Consider the following 10,200-nt stretch of genomic DNA (forward strand, 5'->3'; position numbering starts at 1 on the left):
GCTTCATCTTAAAAAACTAGAAAAGGAAGAACAAATGAGGCCTAAAGTCAGCAGAAGGAAAGAGTTCATCAAAATTAGAGCAAAAATAAACAAAATCGAAAACAAACAACAACAACAACAACAATAAAAAAACAATAGAAAAAATAAATGCAAGAAAGAGCTAGTTCTTTGAGAAGGTTAATAAAATTTACAAACCCCTGGCTAGACTCACTAAAGAAAAAAAGAGAAATGACACAAATAAACAAAATCACGGATGAAAGAGGGGAAATTACAACAGACACCACAGAAATACAAAGGATCATATAAGAATACTATGAAAAATTATATAACACCAAATTTAATAACCTAGAAGAAATGGACCAATACTTAGAAATATACAATCTTCCTAGACTGAATCAAGATCAGAAAAATGTAAATAGACTGATCAGCGATATGAAAATTGAAACAATCATCAAAATCTACCAAAAAGTAAAAGTCCAGGACCAAATGGTTTCACCAGTGCATTCTACCAAACATTCCAAGAAGATTTAATACCTATCATCCTCAAACTCTTTCAAAAAATTGAAGAGGAGGCAAGACTTCCTAATTCATTTTATGAGACCAATATTACCCTGATACTAAAACCTGGTAAAGATAACACACATGCAAAAAAACACTACAAATCGATATCTGTTATGAACACAGATGCAAAAACCTTAAATAAGATGCTATCAAAATGAATACAGCAACATATTAAAAAGATTATATACCATGATCAAGTGGGAGTCATCCCAAAGGCACAGGGATGGTTCGACATACACAAACCGATTAATGTGTTACACCGCATAAACAAATTAAAAAACAGCAATCATATGATCATACTAATAGATGCAGAAAAAGCCTTCTACAAGATACAACATCCATTTATGATCAACACACTTAAGAAAATTGGTATAGAAAGAAAGTACCTTAACATAATAAAGGGTATATATGACAAACCCTTAGTCAACATTATGCTAAATGGTGAAAACCTAAAAACATTCCCTCTAAGATCAGGAACAAAGCAAGGCTGTCCACTATTGCCACTGTTATTCAATATAACATTGGAGGTCCTCGTGAGTGCAATCAGGCAAGAGAAAGATATAAAAGGCATCCAAATCGAAAACAAAGAAGTCAAACTGTCATTATTTGTGGATGACATGATTCTGTATATAGAAAACCCTAAAGACTCCACAAGAACACTACTAGAAACAATAAGCAAATACAGTAAAGTTTCTGGATACAAAATCAATGTTTAAAAATCCATAGCTTTCCTATAGTCTAATAATGAAGTGTCAGAAAAGAAAGTGGAAAAAATAATTTCTTTTGCAGTTGCAACAAAAATGATAAAATACGCAGGAATAAATTTAACGAAATATGTGAAAGATTTATATAATGAAAACTACAAGACCTCATTAAAAGAAATTGAAGATACAAAGAAATGGAAAGATGTTCCATGTTTTTGGATTGAAAGAATCAACACAGTTAAAATGACCATATTACCTAAAACATTATGCAGATATCACACAATCCTCATAAAAATCCCATCGGCATTTTTTAAAGAAATAGAATAAAAACCATCAGATTTGTAGGGAATCACAAAAGACCCCAAACTGCCAATGCCATCCTGAGAAAAAAGAACGATGCTATAGGCATCACTCTGCCTTAGTTCCAATTATACTAAGAATTGCAAAAATCAAAATGGCATGATATTGTCAGATAAACAGACACACAGACCAGTGCAACAGAATTGAGAGTTCTGAAATAAACTTATGTTTGTATGGACAAATAATTTTTGACAAAAAAAAAGCCAGAAACATACAGTAGAGAAAGGAAATCCTCTTCAATAAATGGGAAAACTGAAAAGCCACCTGCAAAAGAAACTAGACTGTTGTCTATCACCACACACCAAAATTAACTCAAAATGAATTAAGTACCTGAATATAAGACCTAAAACAATAAAATACATAGAAGAAAAAAGAGGAACAAAACTCTAGGACCTTGGACTTAAAGAGGATTTTATGAATTTGACCTAAAAGGCAAGGGGAGTAAAAACAAAAATATGGGACTACATCAAACTAAAATTCTTCTGCACAGAAAAAGAAACCATTGGCAAGGTAAAGAGATAACCATCTGTATGGGAAAATATATTTGCAAGCAATGTCTCCAATAAGGGCCTAATATCGAAAATATACAAAGAACTCATACAACTCAATAACAACAACAACAAATCCAATCATAAAATGAGAAGAGGAGCTGAAGAGACACTTTTCCCAAGAAGACATATAAATGGCCAACAAACATGAAAAGATGCTCATCATTGCTAGCTATTAGGGACATGCAAATCAAAAGTATAATGAGATACTATTTCATACCTGTTAGAATAGCCGTTATCAACAGGACAAGTAATAACAAGTGTTGGAGAGGATATAGAAAAAAGGAACCCTCATACACTCTTGGTGGTACTGAAAATTGGCACAGCCACTATGGAAAACAGTATGGAGTTTCCTCAAAAATCTAAGAATCGATTCATATGATCCAGCAATCTCTCAATATGAACCATATGAACCATATGAATCTCTCCATATGAACCATATGATCCAGCAATCTCTCTACTGAGTATTTACCCCAAAGACTTGAAAACTCATATCTGGAAAGATATTTGCACACCGATGTTCACTGCAGTATTATTCCCAGTGGCCAGGACATAGAAGAAATCAAAATGTCCAATGATAGATGATTGGATGAAGAAGCTGTGGTACATGTATACAGTGGAATATTACTCAGCCGTAAGAAGAGATGAAATACTGCCATTTGCGACAATATGAATGGACCTCAAGATAGTCATACTAAGCGAAATAAGCCAGACAGAAAAAGTCGAAAATCATATGATATCACTTATCTGTGGGAAATAAACATAAAAGCAAAAAATGAAAAGGAGAAACAAACAGAGATTTACGGACATAGACAATAGACTAGTTGTTACCAAAGGGTATGGGGAAGGTGGGAGGAGGGTGGTAGATGGGGTAAAAGAGGTCAAATATATGGTGACAGATAGAAATCTAACTATGGAGGGTGAACACACAATGAAATTTTTATACATATGCCTTACTGTTAAATTGTACACCTGAAAGTTAATGGATTTTGTTAACCAATGTCACCATAAAAAATTAAATTAAGAAAAAATTTAAATGGGGACGAAATTTATATTCACTACTCCATGACTGAACTTCACTCTCTATTCCATTCTTTTGATGTTCTCTGAATCATCAATGTGTTTTGTTGTAGTCCATAATTTAACAATTTATAATTATTTTTTCTGATCCTTTATATAAACTTAATGGCTCATCTTCTGAATTCTGATATACACTGATAAACTGACTGAATATTAAGGAGGAATTAGAGTTTGCCACCTCCAAATATGCCTTTTGAGATATCAATTTAACTGGTTGTTTTTAAGGAATAGAAGACAGAAAGAACATTTAATCCTCCCCCTTACCTGACTAAAGGAATGCAGATAGAAAAACTGCTTTAAAAAGGTAGCTATTCATCTTAGGTATTAATCTTAGCTGAAATGAATTAAGTGTGGAAGGCAGAGAGAATCTAGCAAAAGACTTCCCTCTGTGTCCCATTATTTTGGGTGGCCCAGTAAGATTTTGTTTACCACATATTTGCTCTTTCTCATCTTCCTGTGAATTGCCTACTTTCTCTTTGAAATCCCAGACCCCTGTCTCCCTCTCCTTATTCCAGGATGGCATAGAAGCCTCAACTGCTTCATGTATCCTCATGTCTCATATTCTTATGATACCCCCATATGTACGTATGAAATGAATTTTGGACATTTTCTCTTGTTAATGTGTCTCATGTAAATTTGTTTATTAGGCCAGACAAAAGAACTTGGAAAGGTCATCAGAAAATTACTTTTGCACCCCAACAATATCATGCAATAATGGCTCAATGATTTATATTTTGGATAACACAGTTATATTCCAAGAGAAACATTCTGGTGACATAATGCCACAATATGAAAGGTAGAGAAATATAAAAGTTTAACTATATAAGTGGAGGTATACTTATGTAGAAAAAAATACAGAAAAGATACTGTTTAAATGTAGCCAAATATCAAGTGTGTTATTTGGTTTTATTATTTATTTATTTATTGACTTTATCTGTTTTGGTTATATTCATGTTGCTGAGAATACCTTTAAAATGATTACTTGGATAATGCTTAGTTACTGGTTTTCTTACTGGAAGAAAATGAGCACGATGAATAAGCATTTAAGTTACCAAGAATCAGATATCTGAACAGTTTATTAAGCTTGGTGAGTTCAAACAAGCTGTCTGTTCAAAGTCTTTGTTTACCCTTAAATGTATCTTTCATTTTTCTCTACTATTTTACATCTTATAAGATTAAGAAAGCTATATGTTCTATATAGTGATCTGTTATCAAGTTAGTTTAGGTGAAAATCTTTGTTTAATTATTATACAATAGTATAAAAACATATTGCTTTTATGTTGTTAATGATATTATAAAAATTAAAATTATGCCATGACTTAAAATAACTACAAAAATTCTGGTGTATAAGTTATGTGCTACTTATTTTACTTTATAAAATTTTATTCCATATGTTGCAAGTCTTTGCTTATACAAAAACCTCTGTGAACAAAGAAGGAAGTATTGATTCTTAGCTTTTGTAACAGGAAGGGAGAAGAAAGAAGACCAGTTTCATTTCAGAAGTACATTCTATTGAATCTCAATGATTCTGTTCAACTGAAAACTCACTTTATTGATTCTACTTATCTATACTTTCAAGAAAGAGAATAATCGTTAAGGAGCCCAATGCAGCATGTTTTAAATCTATATTTCTGTTTGAAACTATGAAAATTCTAATTAATTGATTTGGAAAATTGAGTCTTATAATGTGAAATCAAATACACAAGAGATTTTAGTTCTTTGTTGTTCTTGTTGTTCTTAAAACTCCTGGAGTATTATAAACATTTTGAATTACCTCTGCTTACTATAAATTCCACTCTCCCTACACTGTTTGAAATTTATTCACCTCCTTTTCTCCTGACCTTTTTGTTATTAAATGCCTTTAGAAGCAAAGTAAAATAGAAATGCATTTACACAATGTCAGAAAACTCAGTTTAAAAGAACATATATAAAATGATTCTCTTCACAAGACATTCATACATTGTTTAATGAAATTTGTCTTCAACATAACTTTTTGATAAGATATATTTTTTAAATGTAGGTAAGCTGTATTTTTCTAACTAAATTGTTGAAAACGAGTAATTTTTTGAATGTTTACATCACTATGAGTGGAAAACCACCATGAGAAAACTTAACCAATTAATTTAAAGTAGTTTTATTTGTCTGCCATGTAGTCTCACAAAGAACATATAGATTTACCTCAACTTATAATGTGGGCTATCAAAACCACTCACTTTGAATTATCAGCAGCAATTTGAGAGTAATGATAGAAGTGTGTAGAAGATTAAATCTGGACTATAGTGCTAAAAATTAGTCTGCATGAGCTAAGGTTATTCAGAGTCCTATAGTTGTTGATTCTAGCATGGAAAATAAAATCTAGCCTCTGTTTTAATAAAGCAGAAGAAAGCTGAGTGTAACAAGAAAAATTCCTATAAGAAAATCTTAATGAAATAGGTAGACGAATCAATCCATCAACTTTTAACTATGGAAAATGTAAAGATGAATAAAATTAAGAATAAAAAAAAAATAGTGCTTCGGAATAGAAAACATGCAAAATAATGTACATTTTGTGTTGGAAAATGTAACAAGAGGAAACCACATGCATTATTATCTCTTTAAAAGGAATACACCAGTGTTGACACATTTTAAAATGTTAACAGTCATTGCCAATTACCATCAGTAACAGAATCCACAATGTAGGCCGTTTCAACTTAAAACAAAATATATGGTGTTGTTTTTTAAGTTAAAAATCTCCTCTTCTTAGACTGGAACTCAAGTCATCATAATTCATAGACATAAAAATATGTAAAGAAGAAATGATCATGTTGCATATGAGAAAAGATGGTAGGCTCACATCACTTTATGCTTTAGAGAAGTAAAAGAATGTTTCTGTAATTTTATATATAATGAGATTTTTAAAAATTAACATTTATAAGTTTTAACTTTACAAAATTATTGTGAAGATAATAGAGAGTATCTGTATACCACACATCCAGTTTACTCTATTCTTAACAACTTACGTTGATATGGTATGTTTGTCACTAATAATAAATCAATATTGATACATTATTATTAACTGGAGTCTATTCAAATTTTCTCCATTTTTTTCTTTTTTTTTTCTTTTTTTTTTTTTGTTGTTGTTCCAGGATCTCATTCAAGACACCACATTATATTTAGTCACCGTGTCTTATTAGAATCATCTGAGTTGTGACATTTTCTCAGACTTATTTTTTTGTTTTTAATGGACTTTATATTTTTTAGAACTGGTCAGATATTTTGCATAATGTTCCTTAGTTGGAATTTTTCTGATGTTTTTCTCATGATTAGATTGTAATAACATGTGGAAAACTAGAGAGGTAAAACATTATCTTTTTAACATCATATTAAGGATACATATTCTCAACGTGATACATTACTGTTAAAATTAATCTTGGTCACCTGTTTAGGTGACGTTATTCAGTTTTCTCTACTGTAAAATTATTCTGTTTTTTTTACTATCTGTAATGTATTTTTTAGAAAATTGTTACTGTGTGAAGCTCACATTCACAAAATAAGGAATTGTGCATAACCCCCTTAAGAGCAGATTATCTACATAAATTTTTTAGAATTCTTTTGCATGAAAGATTTTTCTATTTTTCTCATTCATTTATTTATTCAGTTATTTATTTAATTAATATGAATTCATAAGTATTTTATACTTTGGTTTATAATCCAATACTAGTTAATTTATTTGGTTACTCAAAATTTTTCGGCCTTGGTTATTGGGGTCTTCTTCTACTGGGTACTATATTCCTTTGATCAATCCCACACTTTGTCAATCTTTAAAACACTTTCTTATTTTCTGGTATGTCAAGATGCACCATGCTTGTCTTGTGTATTTTCTGCCCTATCCCTAGAATGAGCCACTTCTTTAAGGAGAAATGATTCCTTTTATTGGAGAATTGTATTAAAAAACAAGATGTGGGTACATACATAATCTTTGCTACAAGGGTGTCATTGCTTCTAGGCTTTCTTATTTGACAGAGCAAGAAGATAAAGTTGCTCATACTAACCTGTGTATATACACATATCTATAAATATTTTATATGTATTAATCTCAAACTATATTAAAATAAATGAGTTTATATGAACATTTTCAACTTAAATCTGTTACCACATACATAATCCTAGCTTCCTCTGCTTGTTTATAGGTAATCTATACTCCAATAGCAAAAAAATATGGTTCTCACATTTCACCAACTACTTAATTGCTTAATCCCAGTATACATGTATAGTAGTTTAAGAATTGTTAATTCTTAATCCCCATGGAAAATATATTTTTCTACTTATAAACTCTTTATGCACAGTTTCTTTTGCCTTTAGTTTTATAGACTTCAATCATTTCCAACGTCACTTAAGTCAAAATCTTTTTCTCCCTACCTCCTTGAGTAAGGTCATTTCACTCATTTGTAATACATTTATATTATTTTCTCATATTCTGAATTTTATTCCTGGAATCTCAAGTTCATACACTCAGAATTTGTATAATTCAGATTTATTATTTGTGCTGAAAATGATAAATGCTTAAGGTTATAAATTCATCATTACATACATACATAATAATTTACATACATAATAGTTTCAGCACCCAAGAAAATCACCTCTACTATATCTATTCAAATCTAACTTTTCCATCTTAAGAAACAAAAGAAAAAGGGGAAGAAAGAAAGAAAGAAAGAAAGAAAGAAAGAAAGAAAGAAAGAAAAAGAGAAAGAAAGAAAGAAAGAAAGAAAGAAAGAAAGAAAGAAAGAATCTGAGCCTAAACCAAACAGAAGGAAGAAAATAACAAAACCTAGAGTGCAATAAATAAAATAGAGAATAAAAGCAATAGAAAGAAATCAAATAAACGAAATTGGTTCTTTGGAAAATCAACACATTTGACAAACTTTTATTTTGAATGACAAAGGGAAAAAAATGACAGAAAGCTCAATTTATTAACATCAGAAATGAAAGTGGGGGTACTTTCACTGACATTACAGATAATAAAAAAAGGGTCATAAAAGAATAGTACGAAAAATTGTATATCAAATATTAGATTATCTAGATAAAATAAATAAATTCCTAGAAGAAACAAACTATATAAAAGACTAAAGAAGAAATAGAAAAGAAAAATAGAGCTATTATATTTTTAAAACATTAGATTAACAATTTTAAAAAGTCCCACAAAGAAAGTGGAGCCCCAGATATCTCTCCTGGTAAATTCTACCAAACGTGGAAAGAGGCATTAACACCAATTCTTCACAAACTCTTCCCTAAAACTATAAGAGGAAAGAAATGTTTTAGTTCATTTTATGAGTCCGGTATTGTCCTGATACCATAACCAGACAAATACATTGTAAGAAAACTACAGACCAATATGCCTTATAAATATATATGCAAAAATTCTCAATAAAATACTATTCAACTGAATTCTAATCAAGATGATAGAGTAGGAAAAGTCTTTGTCTGCCTCTTCCCATGAGCACATTAAAATTACAACTAAATTATAGAACAATCAACTTGGAGAATCATCTTAAGACTAACTGAACATAAGTTCTGTAACTAAAGATATAAAGAGGAAGCCAAGTCAAGACTGAAAGAAGAGACAGAGACACAAAATGGGCTGGCCCCACACCTGTATTTGGCAGTTGAAAATAGTGAAGGCTATCTCAACTGCAGAGGTCACTCTTTATGAGCAAAGGGTCATAGTCCCACACCAAACGCCCCAGCGCAGAGCACCAGTGCCAATAAATGGAGCCCACACAACATCTAGCTATGAAAATCAGTGAGGATTCTGGCCATCTGGGTGAGATAGGTTGCTGGAAACCCAGATATCCCTTTAAAAGGCCTGTGCATCAACTCTTTAGTTCCCAGTAAATCACCCTGAGATCCAGCAGAAAAATGGCCATTGTCCTAGAGGTGAGCCCTTCTTCTGTGCAACCAGTGAGTGAGCACCATCTTAACTGTCTTGTAGAGATCTACATAATAAAAAGAAATAAACACATAGAGACAGCCCAAATGAAAAGGTAAAGAAACGTGCTCCAAAAAAAATAATAAAAATAAAATAAAATAAAATAAACAAGAAAAATACTCCAGGAAAAGAAAGCTAAACAAAAATGAAGGCAGGCAATCTACCAGAAACAGTTCAAAACACTCATTACAAGGATGCTCAAGGGACTTAGTGAAAATTTCAACAAAGAGGTATTAAGCATAAAAAAGGACATAGAAACCATAGGACACAGAAAATACAAACTTTCAGAAATGAAGAATACAATAACTGAAATAAAGAATCCAACAGATTAGATGAAGCAGAGGATTGAATCAGAGATTTAGAAGATAAGGTAGCAGAAAACACCCAATCAGAACAGCAACAAGAAAAAAGAAATCATCCAACAGAGAGAGGATAGTTTAAGATGCCTCTGGGACAACATTAACCATATATCATTCCCATATAAGGGTACCAAAAGGAGAAGAGAGACAGAAAGAAATTGAAAAACTATCTGAAAGAAATGACAGTAAACTTCTCTAACCTTCTGAAGGAAACAGACATATAAGCTCAGGAAGCACAGAGAGTCTCAAACAAGATGAATCCAAAGAGGCCACACCAAGACACATCATAATTAAAATGCTAAATGTTAAAGACAAAGAGAGAATTCTAAAAGCAGCAAGAGAAAGGCAGATAGTTATTTAAAAAGGTACCTCCAGAAGACTGTCAGCTGATGTCTCAATAAAAACTTTGCAGGCCAGAAGGAATTGGCAGGAAATATTCAAAGTGATGAAAAGCAAGGACCTTCAACCAAGATTACTCTGCCCAGCAAACCTATCACTTAGAATTGAAGAACAGATAAAGAGTTTTCCAAACAAGAGTAAACTAAAAGAGTTCATTACCACCAAGCCAGTATTACAAGAAATGTTGGAGAGACTTCATTAAAAAGAAGAAANGAAGAAAG

This window comes from Pteropus medius, unplaced genomic scaffold (genome assembly GCF_902729225.1).
Source record: "Pteropus medius unplaced genomic scaffold, Ma_sr-lr_union100, whole genome shotgun sequence".
NCBI classification, from domain to species: Eukaryota; Metazoa; Chordata; class Mammalia; order Chiroptera; family Pteropodidae; genus Pteropus; species Pteropus medius.